The sequence below is a fragment of the Pipistrellus hanaki genome (assembly GCF_964339955.1).
Source record: "Pipistrellus hanaki genome assembly, chromosome: 3".
Taxonomy (NCBI): domain Eukaryota; kingdom Metazoa; phylum Chordata; class Mammalia; order Chiroptera; family Vespertilionidae; genus Pipistrellus; species Pipistrellus hanaki.
This window is the reverse complement of record NC_140505.1, coordinates 128,783,616-128,802,080: the sequence shown is the minus strand read 5'-3', so window position 1 is coordinate 128,802,080 and position 18,465 is coordinate 128,783,616. Positions and strand designations below refer to the sequence as shown.

Sequence of the window (18,465 nt, the reverse complement as noted above, 5' to 3'; positions counted from 1 at the left end):
CAGCATAGGCACGACATTATCCTATATAATAAAGAGGCAATATGCAAATTGACCCTCACACCCTCACAAGGTGGCCACCCCACATTGTCACAAGATGACCACCCTTACATCATCACAAGATGGCCACCCCAATGTTGTCACGAGATGGCCACCACAGGATGACTGTCCCCAGGTTGTCAATAGATCGGGCCTGCAGGGGAGGGAAGTTAGGGGTGATAGGGCTGGTGCGGGAGCGATCGGGGAGTGATCAGGCTGTCAGGTAGAAGCAGGTTAGGGGCAAACAGGCAAGTGAGCAGTTAGGAGCAAGCATTTCAGAATTGTGAAAGGGATGTCCGACTGCCAGTTTAGGTGCGATCCCTGTGGTTTGGGCCTAAACCGGCAGTAGAACATCCTCTGATGGGCCCCAGATTGGCTGAAGGACACCTCCCCACCCCTCCCACCCCTACTCCCCTTGTGCACGCATGTGCATTGGGCCGTTAGTGATTTGATAAAGAGGAATTGCAGATAAATGATTGCTGTGATTATTATAATTAGTAAAGTATGTGGTCTGAAAAAATGGGAGGAAATGAAGGTAATTAAACATGATCTCTGTCTTTAAGGAGCTAATAGTCTGTTAGAATAAGAGTAGTGGAAATACTTCCCAGATTTCATGAACTATGGCCTCAAGATATATGCCATAACTCTAACAAAGTTACAATATAACTTAATCATTTATGCATTACTAGTGTCCTGGTAAATTGATTTTTTTTTTTTTTTTTTTTTTTTTTTTTTTTTTTTTTTAAGCAATGGAGTACTGTCAAGAGTCTTAAAAATGTTCATGATTTTTGACCCAGTAATTACCACCTGGAAATTTATCTTAATGAAACAATAGCAATGAATTAAAAAAAAAATAGATGCAAAGATTTTCTTTGCAACATAATAGTTAAAAATAAGAAGCAACTTAAATGGACACCAGTGTAGAAAAGGTAGGTGACTGAACGGGGTATCTCTCCCCAATATTCTTTCCTCTCCCAGCTTGCAGGATGCCATGCTTTCTTAGTTTTGCTTTCCACTCATGGGCCACTCCTGTTCCATTCTCCTGTGCTTATTTCTCTTCATCTTCCCGACCTCTCTACATAGGATGGCCCATGCTCAATCCTCTTCTCTTCTACTTTTCTGAACTGAAGTCTCAAATTAATCAGGACTTCACTCTCAGAATTCAAGACTTGCATATCCAGCTTGACATTTCTACTTAGATGACTAATTTGATCTTGTCTACACTCAACTCTTGATTCCTGTCCTACCCACTTCCACCCCCTTTAGTTTTCTTCTTCTCTACATCTTCAATCTTCCATGTGGCTCAGGTGAAAAAAACACACATAGAAAACAAAACAGGAAAAATTTTGCCTCCTTTCCTTCTCTCATGCCCACAACTGGTAAATCCAGTCAGCTCTGCCCCTGAACAATATTCAGACCACTTCTCACCACTCCACCATTACCGCCCTAATTCCCGTCATGGGGCTTTGGGAACAGCCTCCTAATTGTTCTTTCTTTCACTCTGCCTCTTCTAGTTTACTTTCTGCACAAAATCAGAGTAGTTTTAAACCATAAATTAGATCACATTAACACTCTTCTAATTCTTCTAATTCTCTCCACAGCCCCCCCCCCCCCCCCCCCCCCCCGCCCGCCAAATCCCACTTTATCTCCCTAACGGGATTTTCCCTCCCCACCCTTTTCCCCTAGTCACTATCTTCTACCACTCTTTTCCTTCTTTTATTCCATCCATTCTGGTCCTGCTGCTCTTCAAAAACAGCAGCTCCCTCTGCCCTCAGGGCCTTTGTATTTACTGTTTCACTGTTAAGAACTCTTCCCTGAGACATCTGTGGGGCTCACATCTTTTCACTCAGTCTCTCTACTCAAACGCTGTCTTCTCAGAGGCACCTTCCCTAATCAGACCATTTTAAAATATCACCTTGCCCGTCTCTGCTTGTCTCCTCATACTGCTTTACTTTTCATCATTGATATACTCTTCTCCCTACTAGAAGGTTTATTCAAGATAGCAGGGATATTGGCAATTTTGTTACTGATGACCCAGCGTCTAAGACAATGCTTGGCTTATGGCAGAAGCTCAATATATATCTTTTGAATGAATGAATAAAACAGTTGCATAATTTAATATTAGGCAAAATAAACATAATGCAAAGATGTATACTTGGCATACATAATGCAATAATGTATACTTTATAACCGTATAAATATGTTCAGATCTGTAAAGTGGTACAAAGACATTAAAAGAATTGTGAATAATGGCTTTTGAATAAAATGTTATAGATCTTTAAAATATAAAATCACTGTGTATCTCAGGGAAATGATATCAGTTGTAGTTACAGAGAATGCAGTTACTGTTTTTGAGAAATGACTGATTTCAATCACATATCTCAGAGAAAAATAATCACAGTGATTTCAGAGTTAACACCATTCATGAACATTATCTCCCATTCAGGATAGTAACCAGTTAAGTGCAACAATTCAGAATCAGATGGTCTGGGTCTGAAGTATAGCTCTTCCATTTAATAGCTAGATGACTTTGGGCTAATTACTTAACCTCTATCAAGGTCAGTATTTTTTTAAGAACAATTTTAGGTTCACAGGAAAATTGAGTGGAAGATACAGAGATTTCCCACATACCTCTTATCCCCACACATGCATAGCCTCCCTCATTATCAATATTTCCACCAGAGCCAGGACCGGTTTGGCTCAATGGATAGAGTGTCGGCTTGGGGACTGAAGGGTCCCAGGTTCGATTCCGGTCAAGGGCATGTACCTTGGTTGCGGGTATATCCCCAGCTGCAAGAGGCAGCTGATGGATGATGTTTCTAACTCTCTATCTCTCTTCCTTCCTCTCTGTATAAAATCAATAAAATATATTTAAAAAAAAAAATACTTCCACCAGAGTGGTATATTTATTATAATTGATGAATGAATCTATATACTGTCACATTATAAACACCTAAAGTCCATAGTTTACATTAGGGTTTACTCTTGGGGTTGTATATTCTATGGGTTTGGATAAATATAATGATTTATGTCTATCATTATAATATCATAGAATATTTTCACTTCTCTCAAAATCCACTGTGCTCCATCTATTCATCCTTCAATGATCTTTCTATTCTCTCCAAAGGTTAGCCTTTTCAGGGTGTTATATAGTTGGAGTCATGAAGAATGTAGCTTTTCCAGATTGGCTTCTTTCGCTTAATAATATGAATTTAAGTTTCTTCCATGTTTTTTTGTGGCTTGATAGGTCATTTAAAAAATTTTTTTTTTTTTAGCATTCAATCATATCACATTGTCTGGATGAACCAAAACGTATTTAGCCACTCACTTATTGAAGGGTATGTTGCTTACTTTCAAATTTGGGCAATTATAAATGAAGCTGCAGAGGTTTTTTGTTCAAGGTCAGCTTTTTGTACCTACCTTGGAGGGTTTTTGAGGGGATTAAGATAAAGCTTCTAAGATGTTTCACAGGTTGCCTGGAACTGAGCCTACATTAAGTAAATGTTGCCATTCATTATTTTGTCATTATAAACTGGCTAAAATTCAAAGTGACAACCAGTAAGTGGCAGAACCAGGGCTCCTAACCAGGCCTTCTTCCTATAAACTCATTATGCTCTATTATTTCATGAGGCTATTCTGCTGGAGGCAAGCACAGTCTAGACCCACTCTGCTTAGAGCAGAATACAATGCTTTGTCTCTTAGTGAACTTTTCCATCATATATCTTATTTAGATAAAAATTAACACTGAAATTTGTGCACATACAAACTCCTATAATACACCACAAGGTAGTTATCTTTCCTGGTATTTATAGTTTTTTGAGGGAATAAGGAAGATGAGTGTTCAGCCAGATATGTTGTCTCTATTTCACTGTATAGGCACCAGATGGAGGTTCTGGAATCAAACACGGCCTTTTTAAAATCCACATGTAATCACATTATTGAAAAATCTCTTGTGAAAGCTGTTTGTTGGGAAGCTCAGCTGCCAGGTATGGCTAGAACAATATGGGTTTCTTTTGACTTGGGGTTGCCATATACATGCTTTTCTCTTTATCACCTTTCAATTGCCTCACTTTTTTTTTTTTTCATCATTCAGGTCTCAGTTTTAAATGACCCTTCCTTGGAAGTGGGGGAGGGTTCTTTTGTTACATTGCCTGAATTAAATGAAATTAAATGTTGTATGCCTTAGACTGAAATTCTTTCTAAATATGATGGCTATTATAAAGTATCACTCAGAGTCTCAAGGAAGTTCAAGAGATTTTGGATTTCAAAGCAAATAATCAGAATGTTGAAATAGCTTCAGAACAGATTAAATGGAGAGGAGATCAATCTCTGATGTCTTCCTAACAATCCATTATAAAATTTTCACAATAACTCTAGAATAAATGACACATTCATCAGATATGTAAGAATACATTCACATTTGTTATTAACTCATCAGAACTCTTCTGAGTATATTTTTTTTCAATTTTATATTACCATTTGATAAAAATATAATAGCATCATTCATTATTCACAGACTTCATCATAGTATATATATAATTTCTATTTGTATTACATTAAACTAAAGAAATATCAGAGCCTCAAATTTATTATTTCCTGTATTCCAAACTCAAAGTTTCATGATTTATTAACATAAGTAGAATCATTCTTGATATATAAAAAAAACAAACAAAAATCTTGTCGTAGCTGGTTTGGCTCAGTGGATAGAGTGTTGGGGCCTATGGACTAAAAAGTCCCAGGTTTGATTCCAGTCAAGGGCACATGCCCAGGTTGTGGGCTCAATCCTCAGTAGAGGTGTTGAGGAGGCAGCCAATCAATGATTTTCTCTCATCATAACCATTATTGCTTGTCTCATTTTAGGTTCTTATAAGTGTATTTCCAGTAGGACATGATCTCACTCATCTAGGGGAAATGGTGAACAACATAGACTGATGAACAAGAACAGCATCGATCAGACTGTCAGACCTCAGAGGGAAGATAGGGGAGGGTGGGGATAAGGGAGAGAGATTAACCAAAGGACTTGTGTGCATGCATATGAGCTTAACCAATGGTCATGGACAACAGGGGGGTGAGGGCATGCGTGGGGAGGGGTTTTGAATGGGAATGGGGGGGGGGGAGGTGATGACAAATATATGATACCTTAATCAATCAAATGAATAAATAAATAAATAAATAAATAAATAAATAAACCTGGGGTGTTTGATCTGAACTCTGCCTATATTTTCCAACTTGTGTAAACCACTTTCCCATTACATTGCAGACACACTGTTCTCCTTTCTGTACTGTGCTGTAGAGCTTGATTGTGAAAATTCTGAGGACTTATAGAGTGAGATACAGTATTGAAGAGAGATAGGAACCAACTCACACACTAGGCTAATGATTAGAGCAGAAGAGGATGGGTTAAGAGTAAAGAATAAGGAGAAATTTAATCTATAAGGTTTTATATCAATAATAATAATAATAATAATAAGTGAACACATGCTATGTTCCAGTCACTCTAAGTGCTTACCCTTAACACGTTGACCAAATTAATCTTTGTAACAAAATCAGTGGGTAGATACAATTATTATTCTTATCTGCTAAAGAGGAAACTGAGGATCAAGAGAATTAATGACCTTCAAAAGATACATGTCTATTAAGTCATGAACATTCTCCACTTCTACACACATAAAGACACACATACACAAATGGGATTCATCAACATGCAGAAAATCATATTTGAACTAGTTTTAATGACAGTTTTTAAAAAGAATTACTCTGGCATATAGAATCAGAATCTAATAAAAATATAACATCATCCTATCTAATAAAGAGGGAATATGCAAATTGGCCATCACACTGTCACAAAGATGGCTGTGCCCACAGAGGAGGCCGGGTTTCCGTAACATAAGATGGCTGCACCCACAGCAGAGGCCAGGTTCCCATAAAGAGCCTTAAAGAACAATCAGCAGGGACCTGAGCCTGCGTGGCGCTGGGCTGGGGCAGGGGACCTGATCCTAAGCCCCCTGCCCGTGGGGCTTGATAGGGGACATCAGGCCACATCCCCCATCCAGTTAGGCTTGACGGGGGACCTCAGGTTATGCTCTCCATCCGGCAGAGCTTGATGGGGGACCCTGAGGCTGCACCCCCCCTGCCCAGTGCTGGGCCAGGGGCTCAGAGGCTGTGCCCCCTGCCCAACAGGGCTTGACAGGGGTCGGGCTGGCGAGGTCTGGGTCTCGGGTGATTTCAAGGCACACATTGGTGGGTGGGGACTTGATTCTGGGTCCCACAGTGAGCCCCAGACTCTGACAGAAGGGAGATTTTCATATACATTTTACTAATTTTCTTTCATCTCTGACATTTCTATTATTGAAAAAGGGCAAATAGCAATATTAAAAAATTTCCTCTAATTAATTCCCTTTTAATGTGCACAAATTTCATGCTCTGGGCCACTAGTAAAATGTAAATATTTAGGTTATGATCTTGAATCTCACACTAATTGTACCAGTCAGACAATCACTTTATATTTCTTTATTAGCTTTAAATGGATAGAGTGAAATTCCACAGTCTTAACGACCATTGTGATGGTTAATTTTATTTGTCTGTTTGATTGGGCCACAGATGCCCAGATATTTAGTTGAACATTATTCTGTGTGTGTCTGTAAGGGTGCTCCTGGGTGAGAATAACATTTGAATTGAATGAGTAAAGCAGATTGCCCTGCTTAATATCAGTGGGCCTCATCCAATTTGTTGAAGGTTTGAATAGAATTGACAGGCTGAATAAGAGAGAATTTGCTCTCTTTGTTTACACATTTGTCCATGGGACGTTGATCTTTTTCAGCTTTAGGACTTGAACTGGAATTTACACTATTGGCTCTTCTGGTTCTCAGGCCTTTAGACTCACACTGGAACCATTGGTTCTTCTGTTCTGGGTCCCCAGCTTGCCAACTGCAGATCTGAGAACATCTTAATCTCCATAACTGTGTGTGCCAATCGTTTTTAATAAATCATCTTTCTCTCTCTCTCTCTCTCTCTCTCTCTCTCTCTCTCTCTCTCTCTATATATATATATATATATATATATATATATATATATATATATACTGAATGGCTAGATTATTATGATCTCTGAATGCATAATAATCTGGCCACTCAGTGTAGATTGACCACAGAGTTGGGATTTTAAAATAAGGTTTTTCCATGTGTAAGAACTGCATTGTGGGTACTTAGAAAGAAGTATAGGACTTACTAGCCAGAGGCTGGGGCCACTATCTCCTGGTCCCTTGACATATTAAGATTTGTAAACTTTCCCTTATACATAAATACACCGAGTGGCCAGATTATTATGCGTTTAGAGATTATAATAATCTGGCCACTCAGTGTATATTTTCTCTATATATAGACAAACAGTTTTTTCAAATATACACTTCCTTCACCTACATTCTCCTTGTACTTGTAGAAAGTTTAAACAGATGGTGTGGGGGTGTACAAGATTGAATTGTGGTTACCAAATTGAGAGAATATTTATCAGAAACATACGTGAGTCAGTTTGTCTTTTGTTCACATTGGTGAATGCAATACTTGTACAACCCAAATAACTGTCACCCTCTTTTAGTTCCCTTATCTGTTAGCTAAGAAAAAATATTAGATTATATGGAGTTCTCATTAAAATGAATAATAGTACTAAAAGAATGATTGAATTACTCATAAATACAAGCAACATCAGCTTAAAACAGCTGTCTTTACAAACACAATTTGTTAATACAACTTAATAAAGCGTAATATTTTCACAGATGTCCTTTCATGATTCATAAACTTCTGCTTCATTTACTCCATTTAGGCAATGGTGAGCAAATTATATTGAGAAGAGCTGTGTAAAAGTCATATTTTATGAGATTTTAATTGTTGTATAGTTATGGGAATTAGATATATAATATAAAAGTTAAAATGGCTTTGTATATTAATGGCAATGATGGGGCAATAATTTCTAATTACTTCCAAGGTACTATTATACTTTTTGCAAATATCTGTTAGTTAATAATTTAGAAACAGGCATATTAAACTAATGGGATATTACAGTTTATGTTTTCCTATCTCTCTCCTCAATTTAAACATGACTTGCCAAACTCAGAGCAAGATAGCTTCTCATCTGAGGTCACACAGCTACTGAGATACCTGTGTTTAGATTTCAGATTTCAATTTCAGGAATTCCTTTTCTTTGCTTGCAACTGTTATAATTAGTCTCTATATTTTGAAATGCAGCCTTTCAATATGTGATTCCTTGAGATCATAATTACGTACTGCAACTGCTTTCAGCACAAAATATAATTTCTTCCATTATGGAGTCTTAGAAATTTCTTATTTAAAAACAAAAACAAAAACATTAGGCCTAGAATTGCAATATGAATGTAACTTTTGATATGCATATGTCAGAATGACCTACTTCAACTCATGAGCATGAATGAGTATTTGGGTAAATTATCATGCATATACATTTGGTTAATATTACATTCCTTCAGAGAGTAAAAGCCAAAATTATCAGCCTACCCTGTTAATTTTGTCTTCAAAACCAAAATTTAAAAGGAATATCATATCTTAGATTTCGGCTTGGGGTCATGTTGTTTTGTCACTGAAGCAATTGTTGCTGGCGAATGTGCCAAAAACAACAGGCATCTTGATTGCTGTCTCATCTTAAGAATTCCTACAGCACCTCTTTCTGGCTAGTGAAGTCCAATGGCCAATTCTGGGCATGGAGAGGTAGCACCTTCAGATCATAGAAATGAGAACTGCTGGGCAATAACTCAGAAATCATCCTTGGGGGATGCCAGGTCAATATCAAGTTCAAATGCCGGAGTTTGATACTAGATTTGAGTGGGAACACCAACAAGCAGTCAATTGAAGTAGACAGGGTCCAAAGGATACTCCACAAAAACGTGAGGCTTGAAAGTTTGTGTTAAGAAGATACTGGGAAGATTTCACTGGACCACTGGATCGGAACTTTCTATCCAGATCCTGTGGACTCTAATGTGGAATTCTGAGGTAATGCTAAGAAGACAATAATGTCCATGAAGAAACAAATCAAGTCATGTAGAAATAAAATCAGGAAAAGATAATGTCTGAATAAAGAGTGATTTTCTATTATTCTCAACCACCGATCAGAAGGCAGAGCAGTTTCTTCTTTCTATGTGCAAGTAGGTCATTTCTACACATTCAATAAGAAAACATTATAGCACTGACAACCCTTCTAGAGAGCTATCTATCATCTCTCTTCCTGGCTGCTGCCAAACTGCATGCATGTGTGCACACACTTATGTGCATGCCAGGAACTAGGTAAGAGGCATGTAAGGTGTATACTAGAAGGAGACATGGTTGAGTTAAAATTAAGTATTTTGCATTTGGGGGATTAGAAATGGGATTGGAAATGACATTAAAATCAGATAGTCTACTTGTATGACCCTGAGAGTGAATGCCTCCCACATTTTGTGCCCTTGGTATCTTTGTTGCCTCCCTCTAGACTTGGCTGTGTGCGTACACACGTGTGTGTATGTGTGTGTGGGGGATGGGGGGTGGACATGCACAACTATGGGTATTTAATTCTTGTTATGCTCTTTATAGTTAGGTTGGTTAGGGCAATTTGTTTTAGCATTTGGAGACCCCTGATCTAGTCACTTAATCTACCCACATTTGAGAGCAATATTTATATGAATGTCCATACGGCTCTTTACAATTGCAGAAAGTTTGCCCAAAGCCACACAGGAAGTTAACAACAAAAATGGGATTAGAACCAGTCTGTTTCTTGGTACCCTGCTTCCACAATACCACCCACTGCCTATGCGCCCAAGGACAGACTGTTGACAGCCTTGAGGAATGTGTGAACAAGCTGGAACTATAGGCCTTTGCACTAGTGTTTGTAAAAACTGAACTTCCAAGATGTTTGCTTTTCCAAAATGAAAGTTCAATGTTTTGTTTTTCAGTAATTGTGAAATTTTTTAAAAAGTATAAAAAAAAATATGAAGATTACTCACATTTTCATTAAAAGATGACCAGGCTTATTTTTAACATACAAACAAGATGTTATATATTCTTCTCATATTTTAGAAAAGGTTTATAACTCTTTATAATGTTATCCTTTTGTTTTCAATTAACATATGATGCCATTTTCTCTGTTAAAATATGAGTTTACCTTATCATAATATAAATATTTTAAATTTAATTAATCCTTATCAGTGGAAATTTACATTGTTTCCATTTTATCCTATAACATCCTTTGTGTCACTTTCTTAGCATTTATAGAATTAGAATTATTGGGTCCAAATCCATAATTTTTTAAAAAGTACTTTTGATAATTTTGTCAAATTGCCCTCCAGGGAGGTTCTAAAATATGTTTCCACCCAGTGGTGTGGAGCTGGCTGTCTTTTCATGGAATGAATGCTTTTCTGTTTGAGAAACATTTCATTATACATTTCTACTGCTGCCCTGTGTCATTGAATACTTTTATTTCTAGAGCCATAAAACACTGAAATCAATTATAAATAAATTCATTTATTTTTTTCAAATTTTATTGTGCATATAGTAAGCTTTAAAGATGATAGGGAGAAACATGATTTAGTCTTTGCCCTAAAAGATCTAAATTTGGCAAACAACATTAAATAATCTGAGGCAACAGCTTTAATTCTTATCACACACCAAGAAGAGTGGATACCTTTATTGTTCCCACTGTATAGATGAGAAAACTGAGACACATTACTTCAAGATCACATAACTTGTGGTTGAGTTGAGATTTAAAATCTGTTGGTCCAACTCCAGAACCTATGCTGTTAACCACTATTTTACAATGTTTAAAATCCTATCTAATAAAGAGGAAATATGCTAATTGACCCTCATGCCATTACAAAGATGGTGGCGCCCACAGCCAAGGAGAGAATATGTTAATTGTCTGCCCCTCCCACAAAGATGGCAGTCCCCAGTCCCCTCAGCCCTCCTGGGACAGCAGGCATGCAGCAAGGCCTCCAGAGTCCCTCAGTCTCTTCAGCCCCCCAGCAGCCCAGGGCTGGCCAGAGATGCAGGCAAGCCTCAGATGGCAGCTGCCCAGAGCCACCCAGGGCCACCCAAGGCCCAGGTAACCAGAGCTGGCTGAGGCTTACACTTCCAGCAGTGGCAACATCTGAGGTGTGATGGGTTGTCGCCTTCCCGTGATAGATGGATCACCTCCCACCCCTGAGGGCTCCCGGATTGTGAGAGGGGGCAGGCCCGGCTGAGATACGCCCCCTCCAGTGCATTAATTTTCATAAATCTCTATAAAATTTGAAAAAAAAATGTGGTAAGATTATATCTGTAGATCTTGGTCAGAAATAGAAAGTGGAATGTAATGATACTGAAGCAAAAAATTGTTTACATGGTAATGGACAGACCCTGAATTGCTGATGTGGCCCATCCCCTAGCCTAGGGTAGGCACTGAACCTGTGGCTCTGGCCTCCACAGATTTGCTAGATTTCATACCCCACAGCATGAGTGGACCGCCAATTACTAATGGGACTTCATGAGGGACAAGGGAGAACTGGGGAACTATGTCCACTCACTTGCCTCCTAACCCTATGTATGTCCTGGCACTGCTTGACTGTTTATTTGGGAATCATCAGAGAAGAAAGCCACCTTGAGCTGAGGACGAGTCATTGGTCTTTTCAAGCTTTGAATCTGGATTGGAGTTTGGTTTGTCTCCATTCACCCTTCTGGACAAAGGACAATTAATTATATTTAAATTACTATAAGAGTTCAAAAGAGAGGTAAGGTGATTAGACATGATTCCACTCCACTTCCATTGGGAAGGGCCTTGATGGACAGAACTTCAGTTTGGAAAGGTTTGAAGAGAGCACTGCAGGAACCATAACAGGAGGCACTGTACATAGAAAGAGGATTGTGTGTGTGTGTGTGTGTGTGTGAAAATTATTTATTGCAGGAGCCTCTGTTAATTGAATTTCCTGTTTCTTGCTGATGAAGGCATTCATAATGGATACAGTTTACTTGCTTATCTTTACCAGCAGATTATACATGTTTGGCTCAACATTTTTTAAGTTCTTGGATGGAATATTTTAAATACCTTCATCTTTCTATATACTTTTCTCTTGCCTGAACTTTTAATAAATTCCGAATTGACTGAGTATGGTTTCATCCATCAATGTGATCAACTAAGAGGGAGAAACAAAATGTAAGCATTACTTGGCACTGTATTTTCTTTAAAGATATTTTATGAAATCCATTTTTAGGTTTTAACACTTTGCCTTGTTATATTATCTAATCTGGACAGAGCTGAATGCTATTTATGTTAGTGAGCCAATTTCCACGTTACTTGGATGAACTTTGGAAGGGAAGGCGTATTATAATTTGTTTTTGTAAGGTATCACACAAGGAAGAGATAAGCAATGGGCAGCAGTCAGGCAAACACAGCAGAACTTTTCATCATGTTTCACTATCACTTCTTGTTTGGACTGTTCCCCTGTAAACACAGTCAGGTAAGCATCTGCTTTAAGATCCACCCTGAGGTTAATTGCAGTAGTTCTGTCCCAATAAAAAATTCACCTAAAATTAGTAAGTAGTTGCTATGGTTGAATGGGAGGATTCAAAGCACTTACAGTCTCTGGAATTTATTTTGTAGAAGTCAGTTATGAAATATCAAATGGTGGAACTGTCCAATATATTTTCTAACTTTGAGTAATAACATTAAAAATATCTAGTCTTGCCAGGCCAGTGTTGCTCAATGCTCAAGTGTCGTCCCAGGCACCAAAAGGTCACCTCAATTCCTGTTCAGAGCACATGCCTGAATTGTGGGTTCGATCCCCAGTGGGGGCCATGTAAGAGGCAGCTGATCAATGTTTTTCATTGAAGTTTCTATCTCTCCCTTTCCCTTCCTCTCTCTCAAAAATCAATAAAACATATTTTTAAAAATATACAGCTTTAAGAATGTAGATATATTATTATTTCCATAGAAGTTTTCCCTTTATTTTCTAGGTATGTATATGCAAAAATCAATGGTATAAGTTCAATATGCATTAATCCCTTAGAATGACCATCTAATTTTTTTTTAACAATTTCTTAAGTATAGTTTTTAAAGCACCACTTGCTTGAATATTGAATTAATGCAATGCTGCTGCTCTTATATGTAATAAGTATGAAACCTATACCAAAAACTAATGTTGCCTGGAAACGCTTACTGAGAAAACATGTCTCTGATAAATGTGTTTGGAATTTAAGTAGTTTCTCAACTAGAATGAGAATGCCATGGGGAGAATGTATCTAGCATTTTAAATGACAGTGAAAACCTCAGTGCCATGCATATTTCTCTTAGCTTAACAAACAGCATACTTATGTGTCTGTCTTTCACAGGAAGACAAAAGCTCTCTGAACCAATTAGCTTTAATTAACCTCACAGGTAAGAAAATCAAACCTAATTGAAATGCAAGAAGGCAATTCCATGACTGTTTATCTTGTCAGCATTAACTAGGATCTAACTGATTATTCTTCTAAAGGACAATGCATATTCGTGAATATGCAATGAAGCATCTAACAAAAATATCAGTGTGTCCTTGGGCATCACTTTGATTTGTCAGTGACAGAGAGGACAGGAAGAAGAAGATTCACTATAGTAACACTTCATATCAATAAGAATACAGGATGAAAAGCCAATCTTCAGCATAGAAGTTAGATGTTCACATCTGACAGACACAAGGACAGTTTCTGAGCCAATACAATATTGACAAGAGGAGGCTCTTCTGAAATAATACTTTCATGAGGCATTATTATGAATTGATAGGTGCCTACAAACTATGATATACTCATCTTCACTTGGTTTGGATTTCATGTCGAAGTGCAGTAACTGTGTTCCAAAATGTGAAGTTCTTCAGGTAGCTTTAAAGGGGAAATGAATATAGAGATTATATGCATAGTCTGGAAGATTAAGTTAAAATATTTATTTTCTAATAAACTTCTGTTATTTTGGGGGGCGGGAGGGGAGGAAGAAACCCCTGCATACAAAATGCTCAAAAATAAATGCTATAGTTGTTAAATAAGTGCTCCCAATCAAATAATACAGTTAGGTAGAGGGTGGCTTTCATGCAAAATACAGCAGAAATCTTAGCCTGTCAACCTGGGCAATTCTTGTCTCCAAGTCACTTTCACTGCATATTTCCAGATAATTTAAACAAATGTAGCTTGTACTGGATATTTATGATAATTAGGAGTAATTCAAGCATTTATTGCACCCTTTGCATACACTAGTTCACTGACTTTTCCTCACCTATATGCTGCAGGTTCCATTAACATGTCCACTCTGCCAGTGAGGAAATAACAGAAGAAGAGCAGAGAAGTTAAAGACTTGCCCAAGGTCAAATAGCTATAATCAGTGAACATAAGACTCAACTCTACTGCTAGAGCATTAGCCATTACATTGCCCTGTGAAGGAGAGACTTTGCCTGATTCAAAAGCTGCAAATAAAGCAACATTTTAATGGTTTCACTTAGCATTTACTAATATTTACACAAGATTTTCTTGTTTTTAAGACATTACTTGGTTTTAGCATTTCAGCTTATTTTACTTCAGTCAAGAACCTTTTAGATGCATTGTCCAATTGGAAGGGATTGTCAAAAAGATCTTTTTGTCTTTCTACTCTTTTTAAAGACAGTTTAAAATTCTGCTTTTTCTCTTCACCAGTTGACCTTCTTGAGACCTTTCTTCTTTTCTTCTTTCCAATTAGGGAAGCCACAAAATCCCAGAGGTGTCAGATTAAAAGAGGATTTCACAGTGCTGTAAGATGTTGTTCCAAGTGTTAATACAATTGCACAAGAGACCAGGCAGTAGAGCAGGTGAAAGAAACATTTCAGTAATGCATAAAGCATTACCATGGGCACCCACATGACCCTCCAAAAGGCAAGCATCACAGTACATCAATGTAAGTTTTCCAGAGCACGAAAGCTTTCATGAAACATTAACACTGACTTTTACTACTCCAGGTAGACTCCTTGTAAAAGTGAGTGATTCTCTAAAGTGCTTTACAAAAAGGGAGAAAGAAAAATCTATAGGCCAACTCCATTTAGTCCCCCAAAGAATAGGCTTATTTTGCTGCTGCGTGATCACCTCTAATAATATTGCAACACTTTTAGAAAGGATGGATATGATTTCCCTAACCCACATCTGCCATCAGAGAGAGTGCAATAACAATTAACTATTAATGACAAGGAGAAAATTAGCCTTCTTTCTCCTTGGCAATTTGTCACGATGAACTCAGATAGTAGCTTGAGAATCAATTCAGTGTGTTTTCTGTCAGAAGGATATTATCTTAGGGGTAAGAGAAGCATGCCCTTTAGAAAAGCGCTCTTCTTATAGATAAAACTAAATGGGGTTTGCATTATTATTGCTGATATGCTTCCATTTTCATAAATCATGGACTGAATAGAGTTAGCAATAAGAAAATTATATCCTATCCTTTCTAGTTCTTTCAAATCAACCTCTAGTTTAATTACTTGATTATTTAGACTAGGGGTGTCGAACTCAATCAGAGAAGGGGCCAAAATCTAAAATCCAGCCTAAATCACGGGCCGAATGGTTTACTGAACAGTCATAAACTGACAATGTCATAAACTGACAGCCGAGTGCAGTGATGACAGCGCGGTGCGAGCCACATTGCAAGGCCTGGCGGGCTGGATTTGGCCCGCGGGCCTTGTGTTTGACACATGTGATTTAGACCATCATTTTTTTAATTGAAAAATTAATGTTTGGGTAGCAAATTAATTTTAAGTTTTAGCATCTGGGAGAAAAAATTTCAGTACATTTTTTTTTTTTTAGATTATTTGTTGCACTTTGGATTGTTTCAGAATCATTACTTTTGCCAACACTTCTTTTGGTATGATATGATGCCCTAACTGTTTAATATATGCAACAGGAACCAAGCTTTTCATCCTTTGCCTAAGCACACAAACTCATCATCCTGTTCATGGCATTGACTAATGAGCTGCCATTTTTTTTTTACTTATTTTCCGTCCACAATGTCCACAATGTTGTTATTCAATGTACATCCTCCCCGCCCTTAGGATTAAATGAAAACTAAATCCTCTTGACAAAGCCTTCTAGGGAACAAAGGATAATTTTACTATTGACTCATCACAAGTCCTTTGGGAAGCCTTTTGAAAAGTCTGCTTATCTCAAGGCAGACATTTTACTTTCTTGTCAAAATAGAACTTATTAGAAATCTCTGTCAAAATTCATCTCCTGTCTTCTTTGACCGTAACTCATCAGAGTTTTAAATCTCATGGCTATTTTGATTCTTCAAATTTGAGAAGTAAAAAATTACACTTTCAAGCATCATGTGTTGTGGGGTCAAACCCTGGGTTCAAAATAAGACCACTGGAGGCTGATGATTGATTTAAAAAAAAAAGCAGGCAAGGATTTATTGAACTGTACAGGATGGCCGCAAGAGCACCACATGCAGGTGGCCACCCTCATGACCGCACTGTTTCAGGTGTAGGCAGTTCTTTTAAAGGTCTAAACCACAAGAATTTTCCTTTGTTCTGAATTCTAAATTCTAAAGGCTGGGAACAGCCTGCAGGGTCGTACTCAGCCACATCATGCTGGACATTGGAATGTGGCCCTATCTTGTGATAGCTGATAATACAGAAGCAGAGCTCAGCGGTTAGTCTCTAAAGGTTATCTACAGTTTCTATTCCTGAAGCTATTGAGTCAATGGGAATCCATCTCCTGTGGTCCTGGTCCTCAGGCACAGGAAAATTGCCTTAGCCTCCAGGTCTCCACCTGGAAGCTGAGGTAACTACCCTATGTTTAGGCAAGTAAGCGAATGCCGAAGCCAGAATACTAGGGTTAAAATTCAAGCAGCAGTTTTTACCCAAGTATGGTTGTTACCATATTTCACATGGAGTAAATGGGACTGATTCACCTTCCTTCTTGAAACAAATAAAACACCAGACAATATATGAAACAATGGCTTGCTGACATTGGACAACAGGTAGCATAGGACAGTGATCCTTGAAAGAAAGAATCAGGTAGGGAGAGGCTCACCAGTATCTCAGCTTGCTGACTGGGGAGAAGAGAACCTTAATGGAGTCCAGAGGAATCTCTGAGTTTACTAGCAGAAAGGCCAAGGAGGTTAGACTTTGAGGATGGGGGGTGGGCACAAACATTACCCTCCCCTTCCCACATGCTTCCCAGACCTTACTTTTGAAGCCAGTGATTTCCTATCAAGAATGTCTCCAGCCAGTGGCAATTAGACATAAAATATGCCCACATGGATAGCCTATCATACCCCTCCCCCCATCAAGTGGTGAGGCGGTGTTTTTTCTTGTTAAGTACTTCCAATTTTTTTGGACTTGTTAAGTTGCTGATTCAGACTAAGATTCTACTGATTGAAGCTCAGCAATTGCCAACAGTGAGGTCTCCAACCTGTATGTGGCAACCCATGCTAGGTCTGAACAATGGGGTGATAGGCTCTGGGAGTGGAGAAAGAAGTCTCAGTGTTGCCTTTGTGACTCACAGTGCTGGAGTGGTGCCCTCAAGACATAAAAACAACAGTAAGCCAGATTTGGCCTGTAGGTTATAGCTTGATGATCTCTGCCTTAGATTAACCACTCTGATCCCACCTAATAAAGTCTTAAAGAAATCGACAGTCTTGAACACAAGTCTCTAGAGAACCAAGCTGTTTGTAAGTTAACTACTTGGAAATTTAACAAAGAAACTCCAGTATTTAAGGAATACAAAAATACCCAGCACCCACATAGTTAAAGTTCCCAAAGTCCAAAACCAATAAAATAAAATAAAAAGCTTCCAGGCATACAAAGAAGCAAAAAATGTAACCCATATTGCAGAGAAAAATTAAAAAAAAGAAACAGACCCAGAAATGACAGATATAGGCTTAATATACAAAGGAATTAAAGGAGTTATTACAAATGCTTAATAAGATAAAGTATAAGCATTCTAAGAAGAGATAGTAAAAATATGAAAAAGACCTGTCTCATGACTAGAGATAAAAGTTATATTATTTAGGATAGAAAATACAGGGGTTTGACAGCAGATTAGATCAGACAGAAGAGTCGATTAGAGCATTTAAAGACATAGCAATAGAAATTATCTAAAATAAAATAAACAGGGGGAAAAAATAGGAAAACAATGAACAGAGCCTCAGTTATTTGTGAGACAATGTCAATGGCCTACTATATATATGCTAGAGGCCCAGTGCATAAAAATGGGGGACGGTCCCTCAGCACAGCCTGTGCCCTCTCACAGTCAGGGAGCCCTTGGGGGATTTTTAACTGACAGCTTAGGTCTGCTGAAGCAGGGTGGGGTGGGGGGTAGAAAGAGTGGGCCTAAGCCATCAGTTGGACATCCTTAGTGCTGCCACGGAGGCAGAAGAGGCTCCTGCCACTGCGGCTGCACTGGCCAGTTGTGAGCCCAG

The 18,465-nt window shown here is 38.2% G+C and overlaps 1 protein-coding gene across 6 annotated transcripts in view; it reads right to left on the bottom strand.

The window, feature by feature from the left end:
- PTPRR (protein tyrosine phosphatase receptor type R) overlaps positions 1-18,465 on the bottom strand; it is a 267,828-nt gene that overhangs the window by 130,268 nt on the left and 119,095 nt on the right. The gene's annotated exons all lie outside the window — the stretch shown is intronic.